Here is an 18,506-nt window from a genome sequence, read left to right on the forward strand (position 1 = left end):
ATATTATGGTACTTTATTAGTAGTTTGGTTTAATTTGTTATGTCAATGGAGCTATATCACCATCTCTGTTATAGGGAAGCAGATTCGGTTCTTAATTACCTCTTTTTTAATTTAAAAAAAAAAATGACATCTCTTCCCTCTTTCAAGTGACCCCAAATGTAAAATATCTCCAGACGGGAACTAACTTGAACAAAGATATTGTTTGCCCTTTTGACACTGAAATGAAGTGTCTTATCTAAGGTTTGTTTGCCCTTTTGACATGTGTCACCAAAATTTTCTTTATGGAAATTCTTAACATATCATATACTTTTGTTATTGTGGATGATTTCTTTAGATTTACTTGGACTATATTTCTTAGAAATAAAAATGTTGTCTTTGATGAGTTTGTAACCTTATGCAAGAGATTACAAAATCAGACAGGTTATAAAGTAACCTCTATCAGGATTGACCATGGAGGAGAGTTTGACAATATATATATATATCAATTTGATGTATATTGCAATAAACATGGCATTGACCATAACTTCTCCACTCCTAGGATACCTCAATCTAATGGGGTTGTTGAAATGAAAAATAGGTCACTACAAGAGACGGCTAGGACCATGCTTAATGAGTACTCCTTGCCCAAATCCCTATGGGCTGAAGCCGTTAATACTACTTGTTATGTACTCAATAGAATTATCCTTAGACCCCTTCTTTTCAAAACTCCCTATGAGCTATGCTTTGGTAAACTACCTAAGGTAGATTACTTTAGGTTGTTTGGTTGCAAGTGTTTCCTCCTAAACACTAAAGACCACCATGGAAAGTTTGATGCAAAATCTGATGAATGGATATTCTTAGGATACTCCCTCAACAATAGAGCATATAGAGTCTTTAACAAAGATCTCTAATGGTTGAAGAATCCATGAATGCTAGATTTGATGAATCTTTACCTATTACTATGTATGAACCTCTTATTAATGATGATGCTATTGACATCTTAAAGAATAAAGTAGATGTTATCTCTCTTGAAGAACCTAAAGAGAAGGATGTTCCTAATCAAGAAGTAGAAATTGTACCTAGGGATATCATACCCCATAGGAACCATCCTTTAGATGATATAATAGGAGACTTGAACCAAGGAATGCAAACCAGATCCAAATCCCATGAGATATGCAACCACACTGTGTTTATTTCCAAAATTGTACCCAAGAACATAGAAAAAGCACTTAAGGATAGTGACTGGATTTTTGCAATGCAAGAAGAGCTTCACCTGTTTGAAAGAATTAAGGTTTGGGAACTAGTTCCAAAACCTAACCACCACACCATCATCGGTGTCAAGTGAGTCTTTCGGAACAAGCTGGATGAAGATGGCAATATTGTAAGAAATAAAGTCAGATTAGTTGCTAAAGGATATAACCAACATGAAGGAATTGACTATGATGAAACCTATGCCCCTGTAGCAAGATTAGAATTCATTAGGATGCTAGCTTTTGCATGCCATAAAAACATTAAATTTTATCAAATGGATGTAAAAAGTGCTTTCTTGAATGGTTACATTCAAGAGGAAGTATATGTAGCTCAACCCCCTGGTTTCGAAAACCTAAAGTTTCCAAACCATGTATTTAAACTTGAGAAAGCCCTTTATGGCCTCAAACAAGCTCCTAAAGCTTAGTATGAGACATTAAGAACATTCTTAATAGAAAGTGGTTTCTCAAGGGGAAGAATTGACACTACCTTATTCGTGAAGAACTTAAAGGATGACATACTCATAGCTCAAATCTATGTTAATGACATCATCTTTGGCTCATCTATTGAGAATATGTGTACTGAGTTCAGTAGCATTATGAGCAATGAGTTTGAGACGAGTATGATGGGAGAATTAAAATTTTTCCTTGGACTTCAAATAAAACAATCCAAAAATAGAATTTTTATAAATCAAAGTAAATACACTAAGGAGCTCCTAAAGAAATTTGACATCAATAGTCAAAAGTCTTCAGACACTCCGATGAGCTCATCCTTGAAATTGACCAAGGCTGAAGATGGCATATCTGAGGATGTTACTAGATGTAGAGGCATGATTGGAAGCCTTCTACATCTAACGTCTAGCATACCTGACATCATGTACAGTGTATGTGCATATGCTCGTTTTCAAGCCGATCCTAAGAAATCACACCTCACTGCAGTAAAAAGGATTTTTAAATATTTAAAGAGCACATGTGATGTTGGGTTATGATACCCTAAAAACCAACCTCTTGATCTTGTCAGCTTCTCAGATGCTGATTTTGTAAGATGCCACATTGACAAGAAAAGTACCAGTGGTAGCTGTCGTTTTCTTAGCTCTTGCCTCGTTTCTTGGTTCAGTAAGAACAAAATTCTATTGCTCTTTCCACCACCGAGGCTGAGTACATAGCAGCTGGAAGATGCAAGTGCTCAGATCCTTTGGATGAAGCAAACACTCAAAGACCTAGGAGTCAAATTTGATGCTTGCCCAATCATGTGTGACAACACAAGTGCCATTAACTTGAGTAAGAACGCCATCTTACACTCAAGGGCCAAACACATTGATATTCGTCATCACTTCCTAAGAGATAAAATACAAAACGGAGATGTCACTCTTGAGTACATTGAAACTGAAAAATAGTTAGTTGACATTTTCACTAAACCCCTTAATGAAGATGGTTTTTGTAATTTAAGGAAGGAGTTGGCATATGTAATCCTTTTGTATAAATTCACTACTTTTCATATTTGCAAAATCCCTTTCTCAGTTGAAAAGCCAAAAAACTCTTGAAAAATGCTGCAAAATTAATTTTTTTGTCTAACCGACAACTACCAATTCGTCTCAGGTCTGTGAATTAAACCCATCGGACAGGTCATTTTTGAACCCTTTTTAAGGAATTTCACTGCAGTATTCATCTTCCACTCTCATTTCCTCAAAAAAAAAATCAGAGAAGCCCTAACCCCTTGTCTAAAACCCTAAAATCTCAACAAATCTCACCTCATTCCTCCAAAACCCTATCTCTATTCCATCCTTCTTCCACCTCCATGGCTCCTAAGAAGGTTTGTGCTGGCAAGAAGAGACTTGCTACTAAGATGGATTTCATCTCCACGGAAGCAATGGAATCGTGGGACTTGTTCGAGAACCACAAGATTGAGAGCGGTAAGGATATTGATACTCAATCCCTATATACTTTTGGTCTGGAAGAATACCTTGGTATTCTAGGTTGGGTTGGCATACTCCAATGTGGATTCCGATGCTACCCTAGACTTGTTTGCCTCTTCTATTGCAGCCTAAGTGTTGAAGGGTACAAAGAGAACATTAGCATCAAGAGTATGGTCAAAGGCGTTGATATTGAGTTTGGAATTGGAGAATTGGGAGAAATACTCAATGTTTTCCTTATTGGACATCTCAAATACCTAATCACCAAGAAAGATCACAAGGACTTAATGGATCAAGACAAGGTATATGGGAAAATAATGAAGAATTACCTTGGAGTGAAGGCTGCGAAAAATAGCGAGCTAACCAAACTTGCCAAGATCATCTACTACATTGTCTCACTCAACATCCTTCCCAAGAGTGGACACCGTGATGCCATTAGGCCCTTTCAAGCCTACATCAACTACTGTATTTGTGATGGAATTCAAATCAACCTCCCTTACCTCATCATCTGTCATATGCTCCACGCCGGTGGAAAAGGAAGAGTAAATAATCTTCCCTATGGATGAATTTTGGGCCAAATTTTCTCCCACTTTGGCGTTGATTTCAATGGAAAACCTGTGATAGAGGATAAGGCACCTTTCGACATCAACTCCATCAATCACATGGGGATCCAGAATCCTCACTCCACTTTCAAAGGAGAAGGAAGCTCCTCGAATCAACCTGTGACTTTGGAGTGGCTTGACAAGAAACTAGAGGCAATGGAATCACACCTCATGGCTCACACTGACAAAAAGACTCAAGAGATTGATTCTCTTGAAAAATAGACAGTTGTTTCAGGTATCTTTTTCCCTTTCCTTGAAATTTGACAACCCTATTTTTCTTTTGTTGTGTAATGCCCTAAGTATGGCATCTTTTGTAATGCAATGTTCTGAACTTCTATATAAATATAATTGATGCATTATGTTTATGTGTGTTGTCACATGCTTGACCTGTCTCTATTATAAATTCTTTTATATGCACATGCTCAGGGGGAGCCTTGTTTATAATTTCTTTCCCATTTTTGTTTGACAAAAGGGGGAGAAGAAGAGGGAGTTGATTAAAGATTAAAATATTAAAATAAGTGTTGTTTTATGGTTGTCCTTGTTGGCAACTCGGCCACGTGGCGGTGATGACGTGGCCAGTTTGGGTGACGTGGATGAAAATGATGACATGGCAGTATCCAGTGTCACCGATGAGATAACAGAGCAGCTTGGTATGCATGGAGTGGTTTAATACATCATTAATAGGTGGTGCGGGTTTCTGGGTCAAAACTGGCAAAATTGGCCTATTTACGATCGAGGGCATTTTCGGCAATGAAAATGACATTTTTGGAAGATCGGTTCTTCATGAAAAAGATAGATTGTAATTTTCCTAGTCCAGTGCATTTGATTTCGTCACATTCCGATACCGTATGAAGAAGTTACGGCATTTATGGCAGTCGAGGGCAGTTTCGGCATTGAAGATGATTTTTTTAAAGGAAGTGTTCTACATGTAACAATACGACAAAAATACAATCTTTCCAACGGTTCTGATTTCATCGCATTCCGATTCCGTATGAGAAAGATACGTCATTGGAAAGGTGTAGGGGCATTTTGGTCTTTTTATATGGATGATTCAGATGATTGAGTCTTCTGAAAAGTCGTAGAGCATCCAGTTATGATTCCAACGCACTTCGTTTCATCTCGATCGGATATCGTATGAAAAAGTTATAAGTGTTTCCGTAAAGTCGGTTCGAAAATCCAAACCGAAAATCCATCAGTTGCTCTCGGTGTTGGGTGGATTTTTTGGAATTTATTTTTGAAATTCGAAGGGCTTTTGTGTAATTTAAAGATTTTGAAGGTCTGAGTTGCAAGGGGTCTTTAAGCACTGAAACATATGGAGGCAGGGGCTTGATTGTAATAAAGAGAAGTAAAGGGAAGTGAAATGGACGGCCAAGATTCGACCACGTAGGCTTGATGCCCATCCAAAGGCTGCTGAGATTTTGCGCTGACATGGACGAGATAGATGCTTGCGCGTAGAATTTGATTGGTTAGGTGCATAATTCTTGATGCACTGGCGCTACACTTTATCAAGGTATGTTGTGGTGTTTCGCGCGTGTATAGAAGGTATAAAAAGATTTCGATCTTAATGATCTCATGAAATCTGATTAAAGCCATCATGGAGGATTCGGATCCAACGGTCAATATGCATTTTCACTTTTGTGAGTGGGAGACAAGCTCTCCTTAAAATCCGGAAAAGCAACCAATCATAGATCGACAACACTTCTGACGATGTCAGCGCCTACGTCATGATGACGTCATCGAGATTCAAATCTAACGGTTTGGATCTATTGTCCGTTGGTTTAATCGGACGGATTGGATTATAAGATCTTTTATATGAGATCTACGGTCAGATTTCGCCCCTGTTGCGCGCGCCGCCGGTGTAGCCTACGCCACCCGTACGAAGATTCCATTTCAGGCTATCTCATTGCTCCAACTTCAAAAGGTCATATCTCCCTCATTTTAAGTCGGATTTGGGTGAACCAAGTTGCAGCTTCTTCGTTTTTTCAAGCCCTACACCATGGAAGCAAGAAAAATGGGTTTTGAGTGAAAGAAGCTACGGTTTTGGTAGGAGAAGCTTCCCCCTCTTTGTTGGTCCTTGAATGAACATACATTCTTGATGATAAATGTTCTTAGGCCATTAAAGAAGGTAAAAGAGGTGGTTGAAGTGTGTTAATGGTACATTAACTCAAAGCCAAGGAAGAAGAGAAGAAAGCAAGGATGTGTTTGCTTTGAAGAGCAAGAAGCCAAGGAGAGAGAAGGTGTGAGCACCAAACTTGTCAGTACAAGTTTCCAGTCATCCCAGGCAATCGGTTGTGAGATTCTCTAACCTTTGATTTTACATTACATGTATGTATGTATGTTAGGGTTAGTTGTGGATGAATGTATACATGCTAGGTTAGTTGTGGATGAACTGTAAGCATGCTAGCTAGTTGTGGATGCATATGCTAGGCAGAGCTTGACTGTAGGGCATTGATATAAGCCCAATTTAATTGTATTATTTATTGTGTGCTTAGTGGGTGCTAAGCACCGGGAGTGGGTGCTCCCGTGTAGTGGGTGCTACACATTGTATCGGCACTACGAGTGGCATCTCAGCTTCGGCTTGAGAAAATTGGGTGTGGGTGCTCCCGACTGTGGGTGCAGTCAAAAGTAGTGTATTGAGTAGGTACGAAGCCTTTACAGGCACTACTCCGGGGATGTAGGCAAATTGCCGAACCTCGTAAAAACTCCTGTGTTGTGGGTGCTTGTTGTTTGCATTTTATATTGAAGTGCGTGGAATGTGGAATGGGTGTGCACACTTGGAAGTGCCTATGAGAGGCTGAGTGTGCATACGACTGTGTGCAAACAGGGACAGGTATATCAGGTTTTTCTTGGCCAGACATCAGACAGGTTTTTAGGTATCAGAATTGAACTCACTGATTCACCCCCCCTCTCAGTGACTGCCGGGTTACAACAATTGGTATCAGAGCCGATACTCAGTGATAGTTTGATCAACAACTGAGTGATCCAGAGGCAGCGGCAGTGACAGTATGGCAGGTGAAGGTTATTCAGGACATGCACCAAAGTTTGATGGATCTGATTTTATCTTGTGGAAGAGGAGAATGCAGTCGTACCTAGGTTCACTAGGTTATGATGTTTGGGTATCAGTTCTGAATGGATACACAGAGCCTGAAGGAGGTCCGGTTGACAGTGAAGCTAAAAAGGCTTATTGTTACAATCAGAAGGCTGTGAATGCAATATTCTCAGCATTGGATAAAAGTGTGATGGCTAAGGTAATGGATTGTGACTCAGCCAAGGATATCTGGGGAAGACTGAAGAACATTTATGAAGGAGATGAAAAGATAAGGAAAGCAAAGCTTCAGACCTTCAGAGGCCAGTTTGAAGGTCTACTAATGCAAGAAGGAGAAAATATTGACACCTATATGACCAGGGTAAATGAAGTGGTCAACTCCATTAGGGGTCTGGGAGCCAATCTAGAAGATTCAGTTGTTTGTCAAAAAATCCTGAGATCTTTGTTGCCCAAGTATGACTCCAAGGTGTCAGCTATTGAAGAGGCAAAAGACCTAGACACTATCACTCTTGATCAAGTGCATGGCACTTTCACAGCTCTTGAAATGAGATGGAAAAAGGGCAAGTCCACTGACAAACAAGCTGCTTTCAAGGCAATGAAAAACTTGAAAATTAATGAGAAGAAGAAGAAGCAGTCTGTGGAGGATACTGATGAGAGTGAAGATGAGGTTACAGCTCATTTCACCAGAAAGTTGAAAAGGGGAACAGGAAAATATAAAGACAAGTTGCCTTTCAAATGCTTCAACTGTGGAAGGGTTGGACATTTTGCAGCCAAGTGTCCTAACCAAGGAAAAATAGAAAGTGATGAAGATGAAAGTGAAAAGAAAATTCATTTCAAGGGAAAGAAGAAATTCTTCTCAAACAGATACAAGAAAGGCAAGGACAAGAAGAAAAGTTTGGTTTCTAAGAAATGCAGTGACACATCTGATGAAGAGTCTGAAGAATCATCTAATGATGAAGATGATGAGGCTATGTTCATGGTCTCAATAGATATGGAAGAAAACAAAGAAGATTCTTCTAATAAGGAAGATTTTACAGAAGAAGAAGAGGAAGATGAAAAATCACATCTAGAGGCTGAACTCACAGTTGCCCTTAGAGAGCTTAAAAGAGAAAGGAAGAAAGTGAAAAAGGTCACTCAAGACCTTAAGGGGCAAGAACAATTAGTTCTTGAGTTGAGAGATCAAGCCAACAAGTCAAGGAAGACCTTAGATGATCTTGAGTATCAACTCTCACAGAAGACCATTGACTGCAACACTCTTGAGTTAGAGAAAGTGGCTTTGAAAGCACAACTAGAGGAGCAATATGAGATTCTTGCACAATTTGATGGTTATGCAGATGAGCTAGCCTTATTAAAGGCTAAGGTTGAAGAATATGGGAGAACTGAGATTGAAAGAGAAGACATAGAAAATGAAGATGTTGAAGATGACTCTACTCCAAAAGAGCATCCTAGCAGTAAGAAGCTCAATGACATTATCAATGCTCAAAGATCGACTCACATCAAATTTGGACTTGGATTTGTTGGGGAGTCTTCCAAAAATACCAAGGCAAATGGTAAGGGAACAGTACATAATCCTATCAAAGTCAATGATAGGAATGCTCAAAGAGGAAAGACACATGTTACTACTGCTAGCAATGTCAAGAGAGCAGTACAAAAAGATAAAGTGCAGACTGGTCCAACTAGAAGAGGAAATCCATCTATATTCCATAAGACTAACCATGCTAGACAACCACAGTTGGCAAGGCCAAGCAGGAGAGCAGAGAGCTATGGATACAGTCAAGGTCCTCAACAGAGGCCTAGAGCATTTGACAACTTCAGAGCTCCTTACAGATGGCAGATGGAACCTGTGATGCAGAGGCACACCTTTCAAGGTTATTGTTACAAATGCAACACTTTTGGACACAAGATCTCAGATTGCAAGTTCAACATTGGTCCAAGGAGTTATGTGGACAGAAATCCTTTTGCACCCCTTATGGAGGAAACAGTTGAATGTTACAGATGCAACAACCTTGGACATATTGCAAGGAATTGTAGAACTGTGTTTCCCCCACAAAGACAGGAGAACAGAGTTAAGCAGAGAGTTTTCAGAAACACAGAAGATGATGAGATGGAGAGACAGTTCTCAAGACAGAAGAAAGCAAAGAAATCTAAATCTGTCAAGAAAGTTTGGGTTAAGAGAGAGAGAGTAGAAGATGAAGAAGATGCAGCAACATTTGTTATTCATAGAGCTTTTAAGGCTCAAGGAGACTCTAATCCATGGATTCTTGATAGTGGTTGCTCAAGCCACATGACAGGAGATAAGGAAAGGTTTGAACAATTACATGACTTTGAAGGTGGATCCGTGAAGTTTGGCAACAACAATGGTGCCAGAATTACAGGGAAGGGGTCCATAAGTTTGAACCATGGGAAGGTGAAATCCCTTGATGTCTTGTATGTTGAAGGACTCAAACACAATCTTCTCAGCATCAGTAAAATTTGTGACAAAGGGCATGAAGTAACTTTCACTAGTAAAGGGTGTGAGATAAGAAGATCAAGCAGTGGAAAGGTTGTAGCTACTGGACAGAGAACTTCAGGGAACTTGTACACCTTGACAGAGTTAGAGAAAGATTCTTGCATGGTCAGCATAGATGAGGAGACATGGTTGTGGCACAGAAGACTTGGGCATATTGGTTTCAAGAACCTTGCCAAGATTTCTTCGAAGAAGGCAGTGAGAGATGTTCCTGAGTTGAAGAAGCTCTCCAATCCTATATGTGCATCTTGTCAAAAGGGAAAGCAAACCAGAATCTCCTACAAGTCTAAGGAGTATTATTCCAGTTCTCCATTGCAGTTGATTCACACAGACCTATGTGGTCCTATGAGGACACCTAGCACCTCAGGAGAGAGATACATCATGTTGTTTGTTGATGATCATTCAAGAATGGTGTGGGTGATGTTCTTGAAACATAAGTCAGAGGCTTTAGAAAGATTTAAGATCTTTAAGAAGCAAGTTGAGAATCAGACAGGGAAGAAGATAAAGTGTCTGAGATCTGACAGAGGAGGTGAGTACAGTTGGGATGATTTTGAAGAATACTGCTATGAGCATGGTATCAGGAAACAAACTTCAGCTCCAAGAACACCCCAACAGAATGGTGTTGCAGAGAGAAAGAATAGAACAGTGCAAGACATGGCTAGAACAATGTTGGCAGAGAATGACATGGGTAAAAAGTTCTGGAAGGAGGCAGTTCTAACTGCAGTGTACATCCATAACAGATGTATGTTGAGACCTCATGAAAGCAAGACTCCATATGAAATCTGGTTTGGAAGAAGGGCTACAGCAAGACACTTCAAGGTCTTTGGTAGCAAGTGTTATATCAAGAACACAACCCAAGATTTGGGTAAGTTTGATGATAGGGCTGATGAAGGTATATTTTTAGGTTATTCTACTTCAAGTAAGGCCTATAGATGCTATAACAACAGACTTGGAAAAATTGTAGAGAGTGCTGATGTCACAGTTGATGAAAAAAAGGATATTCCTTCAGGCTCAGGAAATGAACTTCCAGAATTTGAAGATCTTGATGATGAGAATGACCTGGTTGATAGTAGACTCAAAAGCAAAGATGAGGTTGATGTTGAACAGGATGAGGTAGATTCAGATGAGCAGAGGAGACACAACAGAGTTGATCAACAGAAAACAGATGAGTTAATCATTGGTGACCCCACTGTAGGTGTTCAGACTAGAAGAATGAAGACCAACACATACTCTCTTCTTTCGAAGATTGAACCAAAAACTGTTGATGAGGCAAGCAATGATGAGAGTTGGATGAAGGCCATGAATGAAGAACTTGATCAGATAGAGAGGAATCACACTTGGGATCTAGTCCCTAGGCCAGTTGACAAGAATGTGATTGGTACTAAATGGGTTTTCAGAAATAAACTCAATGAAGATGGTCAAGTGGTGAGGAACAAAGCAAGACTTGTATGCAAAGGGTATGCTCAAGTGGAAGGCATTGATTTTGAGGAAACTTTTGCTCCAGTGGCAAGACTTGAGGCTATCAGAATGTTCTTGGCTTTGTCAGTGTACAAGGGGTTCAAGGTCTATCAGATGGATGTCAAATCAGCTTTTCTAAATGGAAACTTGGAAGAGGAGGTTTACATAGAGCAGCCTGATGGGTTTCAGCTGAGTGAGGACCCCACTCTTGTGTGCAGATTGAAGAAGGCATTGTATGGTTTGAAACAAGCTCCAAGGGCATGGTACTCCAGATTGGACTCTTACTTGTGCAAGTTGGGTTTCAAGAAAGGCTTAGTGGACAGTAATCTCTACATCAGAACTGAAGAAAGCAGTCAGCTTGTGGTGGTTGTGTATGTAGATGATATCATCTTTGGGGGTCACAAAGATGAGTTGTGCAAAGATTTTGCAATGAGGATGCAAGATGAGTTTGAAATGTCCATGTTGGGTGAACTATCATTCTTCTTGGGTTTGCAGATCAATCAAAAGAAAGAAAGTATCTTCATATCTCAGTCCAAATATGTGAGGGAGATGTTAAAGAGATTCACCATGGAGGATTGCAAGCCAGTTAGTACACCTATGATGACTGGGTGTAAGTTGAGCAAGGAAGATGACTCTCCATCAGTTGACCACACCTCGTATAGGTCAATGATTGGTAGCCTATTATATCTGACAGCTAGTAGGCCTGACATCTTACAAGCTGTGTGCATGGTAGCCAGATTTCAAGCAGGACCAAAAGAGACACATGTGGCAGCAGTGAAGAGAATTTTCAGATATCTGAAAGGGACTAGTGAGTTTGGGTTATGGTATCCGAAAGTCAAGAGCTTTAGTTTGTCAGCTTTTTCAGATGCAGATTGGGCCGGATGTGTAGATGACAGGAAGAGCACCAGTGGTGGTGCATTCTATTTGGGGAGCAGCTTGGTGGCATGGCATAGTAAGAAGCAAGAGTCAGTCTCTCTTTCAACTGCAGAGGCAGAATACATTGCAGCTACATCTTGTTGTACACAAGTGTTGTGGATGAAGCAGATGTTGAAGGATTTGAGTGTGGAGGTTGAGCAGGCAGTGCCACTATATTGTGATAATACTAGTGCTATCAATATCTCCAAGAACCCGGTGATGCATTCTAGAACGAAGCACATTGCTATCCGGTATCATTTCTTAAGAGACAAGGTGATGGAAGGTGAAGAAAGGATGGAGTTTGTTCCCACAGCAGAACAGGTGGCTGATATCTTCACTAAACCGCTTCCTAAAGATCAGTTTGAGTTCCTCAAACAGAAGCTGTGAGTGGTGGTTCTTCCAAAGCACTAGTAGCATTGGGAGAGGGGGAGCAAGTTGCTTGATGTTGCTACCCCCATATTGGACTCAGGGGGAGTTCATTGGTTCCACCCTTTGTACTTGTTGTCAAAGGGGGAGAGAGTTACTCATTGGAGCTTTAGAGTGTATTAGTGATGAGGTCGTTGCCAACAACTCCAAAGGGGGAGATTGTTGTTTTATGGTTGTCCTTGTTGGCAACTCGGCCACGTGGCGGTGATGACGTGGCCAGTTTGGGTGACATTGATGAAAATGATGACATGGCAGTGTCCAGTGTCACCGATGAGATAACAGAGCAGCTTGGTATGCATGGAGTGGTTTAATACATCATTAATAGGTGGTGCGGGTTTCTGGGTCAAAACTGGCAAAATTGGCCTATTTACGATCGAGGGCATTTTCGGCAATGAAAATGACATTTTTGGAAGATTGATTCTTCATGAAAAAGATAGATTGTAATTTTCCTAGTCCAGTGCATTTGATTTCGTCACATTCCGATACCGTATGAAGAAGTTACGGCATTTATGGCAGTCAAGGGCAGTTTCGGCATTGAAGATGAATTTTTTAAAGGAAGTGTTCTACATGTAACAATACGACAAAAATACAATCTTTCCAACGGTTCTGATTTCATCGCATTCCGATTCCGTATGAGAAAGATACGTCATTGGAAAGGTGTAGGGGCATTTTGGTCTTTTTACATGGATGATTCAGATGATTGAGTCTTCTGAAAGGTCGTAGAGCATCCAGTTACGATTCCAACGCACTTCGTTTCATATCGATCGGATATCGTATGAAAAAGTTATAAGCGTTTCCGTAAAGTCGGTTCGAAAATCCAAACCGAAAATCCATCAGTTGCTCTCGGTGTTGGGTGGGTTTTTCGGAATTTATCTTTGAAATTCGAAGGGCTTTTGTGTAATTTAAAGATTTTGAAGGTCTGAGTTGCAAGGGGTCTTTAAGCACTGAAACATATGGAGGCAGGGGCTTGATTGTAATAAAGAGGAGTCAAGGGAAGTGAAATGGACGGCCAAGATTCGACCACGTATGTTTGATGCCCATCCAAAGGCTGCTGAGATTTTGGTGTGATATGGACGAGATAGATGCTTGCGCGTGGGATTTTATTGGTTAGATGCATAATTCTTGATGCACTGGCGCTACACTATATCAAGGTATGTTATTGTGTTTCGCACGTGTACAGAAGGTATAAAAAGGATTCCGATCTTAATGATCTCATGAAATCTGATTAAAGCCATCATGGAAGATTCGGATCCAACGGTCAATATGCATTTTCACTTTTGTGAATGGAAGACAAGCTCCCTTAAAATCCGGAAAAGCAACCAATCATAGATCGACAACACTTCTGACGATGTCAGCGCTTACGTCATGATGACGTCATCGAGATTCAAATCTAACGGTTTGGATCTGTTGTCCGTTGGTTTAATCGGACGGTTTGGATTATAAGATCTCTTATATGAGATCTACGGTCAGATTTCGCCCCTGTTGCGCGCGCCGCCGGTGTAGCCTACGCCACTCGTACGAAGATTCCATTTCAGGCTATCTCATTGCTCCAACTTAAAAAGGTCATATCTCCCTCATTTTAAGTCGGATTTGAGTGATTCAAGTTTGGGATTCTTCATCTCTCCGAGCTCTACACATCAGAGGGAAGAAATCAGGCAGAGGGCTTGCTGAGGTGGTCGGAAAAAACGAGTTGAAGCTCGTGGAAGGCTAAAGGTTTGAATGAAAGACTTCCATCCTCTTGCACTTCATTCATAGCCACCATTAGAGGCTTAGGAAGCTGCTGGAAACCAAGGTAGCAAGTCATATTGGTTGTTGCCAAGAGAAAAGAAAAGAAAAGAGAAGAGAAGAGAAGAGAAGAAGAGGGAAATAGAGAAGAAGTTTTTTCCTCTCTTTGTGTGTGTGTGAATGTGAATGTGAATGCCATTGTTGCTCCATGAAAGTAAAGACAAGGAGAAAAGAAAGAAGAAGAACCTAGAATTTGGTTCTTGTGAGTTGCTTCAAGAAACCCAAGTGCCAACCGGGGTTGAAGCATTGGCGGCACCGAGACAACGTGGTTGTGGTCCGCATCAAGTGGAGATTGACATTATTGCATCTCCGACGGTTACTCCTTGCCAAGGTAACCTCAATTTTGCCAAATTTCCATTATTATAAATCATTGTAGGCAAGATGTTTGATAAAATGCCTAAGTGATAGTTGTAGTCTATTTGGGGGAAATTTGCATGTATGAGTGCTTCACTATAGGGCATTGTTATAAGCCCAATTTAATTGTATTATTTATTGTGTGCTTAGTGGGTGCTAAGCACCGGGAGTGGGTGCTCCCGTGTAGTGGGTGCTACACATTGTATCGGCACTACGAGTGCCATCTCAGCTTCGGCTTGAGAAAATTGGGTGTGGGTGCTCCCGACTGTGGGTGCAGTCAAAAGTAGTGTATTGAGTAGGTACGAAGCCTTTACAGGCACTACTCCGGGGATGTAGGCAAATTGCCGAACCTCGTAAAAACCCTGTGTTGTGGGTGCTTGTTGTTTGCATTTGATATTGAAGTGCGTGGAATGTGGAATGGGTGTGCATACTTGGAAGTGCCTATGAGAGGCTGAGTGTGCATACGACTGTGTGCAAACAGGGACAGGTATATCAGGTTCTTCTTGGCCAGACATCGGACAGGTTTTTAGGTATCAGAATTGAACTCACTGATTCACCCCCCCTCTCAGTGACTGCCGGGTTACAACAATTGGTATCAGAGCCGATACTCAGTGATAGTTTGATCAACAACTGAGTGATCCAGAGGCAGCGGCAGTGACAGTATGGCAAGTGAAGGTTATTCAGGACATGCACCAAAGTTTGATGGATCTGATTTTATCTTGTGGAAGAGGAGAATGCAGTCGTACCTAGGTTCACTAGGTTATGATGTTTGGGTATCAGTTCTGAATGGATACACAGAGCCTGAAGGAGGTCCGGTTGACAGTGAAGCTAAAAAGGCTTATTGTTACAATCAGAAGGCTGTGAATGCAATATTCTCAGCATTGGATAAAAGTGTGATGGCTAAGGTAATGGATTGTGACTCAGCCAAGGATATCTGGGGAAGACTGAAGAACATTTATGAAGGAGATGAAAAGATAAGGAAAGCAAAGCTTCAGACCTTCAGAGGCCAGTTTGAAAGTCTACTAATGCAAGAAGGAGAAAATATTGACACCTATATGACCAGGGTAAATGAAGTGGTCAACTCCATTAGGGGTCTGGGAGCCAATCTAGAAGATTCAGTCGTTTGTCAAAAAATCCTGAGATCTTTGTTGCCCAAGTATGACTCCAAGGTGTCAGCTATTGAAGAGGCAAATGACCTAGACACTATCACTCTTGATCAAGTGCATGGCACTTTCACAGCTCTTGAAATGAGATGGAAAAAGGGCAAGTCCACTGACAAACAAGCTGCTTTCAAGGCAATGAAAAACTTGAAAATTAATGAGAAGAAGAAGAAGCAGTCTGTGGAGGATACTGATGAGAGTGAAGATGAGGTTACAGCTCATTTCACCAGAAAGTTGAAAAGGGGAACAGGAAAATATAAAGACAAGTTGCCTTTCAAATGCTTCAACTGTGGAAGGGTTGGACATTTTGCAGTCAAGTGTCCTAACCAAGGAAAAATAGAAAGTGATGAAGATGAAAGTGAAAAGAAAATTCATTTCAAGGGAAAGAAGAAATTCTTCTCAAACAGATACAAGAAAGGCAAGGACAAGAAGAAAAGTTTGGTTTCTAAGAAATGCAGTGACACATCTGATGAAGAGTCTGAAGAATCATCTAATGATGAAGATAATGAGGCTATGTTCATGGCCTCAATAGATATGGAAGAAAACAAAGAAGATTCTTCTAATAAGGAAGATTTTACAGAAGAAGAAGAGGAAGATGAAAAATCACATCTAGAGGCTGAACTCACATTTGCCCTTAGAGAGCTTAAAAGAGAAAGGAAGAAAGTGAAAAAGGTCACTCAAGACCTTAAGGGGCAAGAACAATTAGTTCTTGAGTTGAGAGATCAAGCCAATAAGTCAAGGAAGACCTTAGATGATCTTGAGTATCAACTCTCACAGAAGACCATTGACTGCAACACTCTTGAGTTAGAGAAAGTGGCTTTGAAAGCACAACTAGAGGAGCAATATGAGATTCTTGCACAATTTGATGGTTATGCAGATGAGCTAGCCTTATTAAAGGCTAAGGTTGAAGAATATGGGAGAACTGAGATTGAAAGAGAAGACATAAAAAATGAAGATGTTGAAGATGACTCTACTCCAAAAGAGCATCCTAGTAGTAAGAAGCTCAATGACATTATCAATGCTCAAAGATCGACTCACATCAAATTTGGACTTGGATTTGTTGGGGAGTCTTCCAAAAATACCAAGGCAAATGGTAAGGGAACAGTACATAATCCTATCAAAGTCAATGATAGGAATGCTCAAAGAGGAAAGACACATGTTACTACTGCTGGCAATGTCAAGAGAGCAGGACAAAAAGATAAAGTGCAGATTGGTCCAACTAGAAGAGGAAATCCATCTATATTCCATAAGACTAACCATGCTAGACAACCACAGTTGGCAAGGCCAAGCAGGAGAGCAGAGACCTATGGATACAGTCAAGGTCCTCAACAGAGGCCTAGAGCATTTGACAACTTCAGAGCTTCTTACAGATGGCAGATGGAACCTGTGATGTAGAGGCACACATTTCAAGGTTATTGTTACAAATGCAACACTTTTGGACACAAGATCTCAGATTGCAAGTTCAACATTGGTCCAAGGAGTTATGTGGACAGAAATCCTTTTACACCCCTTATGGAGGAAACAGTTGAATGTTACAGATGCAACAACCTTGGACATATTGCAAGGAATTGTAGAACTGTGTTTCCCCCACAAAGACAGGAGAACAGAGTTAAGCAGAGAGTTTTCAGAAACACAGAAGATGATGAGATGGAGAGACAATTCTCAAGACAGAAGAAAGCAAAGAAATCTAAATCTGTCAAGAAAGTTTGGGTTAAGAGAGATAGAGTAGAAGATGAAGAAGATGCAGCAGCATTTGTTATTCATAGAGCTTTTAAGGCTCAAGGAGACTCTAATCCATGGATTCTTGATAGTGGTTGCTCAAGCCACATGACAGGAGATAAGGAAAGGTTTGAACAATTACATGACTTTGAAGGTGGATCCGTGAAGTTTGGCAACAACAATGGTGCCAGAATTACAGGAAAGGGGTCCATAAGTTTGAACCATGGGAAGGTGAAATCCCTTGATGTCTTGTATGTTGAAGGACTCAAACACAATCTTCTCAGCATCAGTAAAATTTGTGACAAAGGGCATGAAGTAACTTTCACTAGTAAAGGGTGTGAGATAAGAAGATCAAGTAGTGGAAAGGTTGTAGCTACTGGACAGAGAACTTCAGGGAATTTGTACACCTTGACAGAGTTAGAGAAAGATTCTTGCATGGTCAGCATAGATGAGGAGACATGGTTGTGGCACAGAAGACTTGGGCATATTGGTTTCAAGAACCTTGCCAAGATTTCTTCAAAGAAGGCAGTGAGAGATGTTCCTGAGTTGAAGAAGCTCTCCAATCCTATATGTGCATCTTGTCAAAAGGGAAAGCAAACCAGAATCTCCTACAAGTCTAAGGAGTATTTTTCCAGTTTTCCATTGCAGTTGATTCACACAGACCTATGTGGTCCTATGAGGACACCTAGCACCTCAGGAGAGAGATACATCATGTTGTTTGTTGATGATCATTCAAGAATGGTGTGGGTGATGTTCTTGAAACATAAGTCAGAGGCTTTAGAAAGATTTAAGATCTTTAAGAAGCAAGTTGAGAATCAGACAGGGAAGAAGATAAAGTGTCTGAGATCTGACAAAGGAGGTGAGTACAGTTGGGATGATTTTGAAGAATACTGCTATGAGCATGGTATCAGGAAACAAACTTCAGCTCCAAGAACACCCCAACAGAATGGTGTTGCAGAGAGAAAGAATAGAACAGTGCAAGACATGGCTAGAACAATGTTGGCAGAGAATGACATGGGTAAAAAGTTCTGGAAGGAGGCAGTTCTAACTGCAGTGTACATCCATAACAGATGTATGTTGAGACCTCATGAAAGCAAGACTCCATATGAAATCTGGTTTGGAAGAAGGGCTACAGCAAGACACTTCAAGGTCTTTGGTAGCAAGTGTTATATCAAGAACACAACCCAAGATTTGGGTAAGTTTGATGATAGAGCTGATGAAGGTATATTTTTAGGTTATTCTACTTCAAGTAAGGCCTATAGATGCTATAACAACAGACTTGGAAAAATTGTAGAGAGTGCTGATGTCACAGTTGATGAAAAAAGGGATATTCCTTCAGGCTCAGGAAATGAACTTCTAGAATTTGAAGATCTTGATGATGAGAATGATCTGGTTG

This window comes from Macadamia integrifolia, unplaced genomic scaffold (assembly GCF_013358625.1).
Source record: "Macadamia integrifolia cultivar HAES 741 unplaced genomic scaffold, SCU_Mint_v3 scaffold_197A, whole genome shotgun sequence".
In the NCBI taxonomy this organism is placed as follows: domain Eukaryota; kingdom Viridiplantae; phylum Streptophyta; class Magnoliopsida; order Proteales; family Proteaceae; genus Macadamia; species Macadamia integrifolia.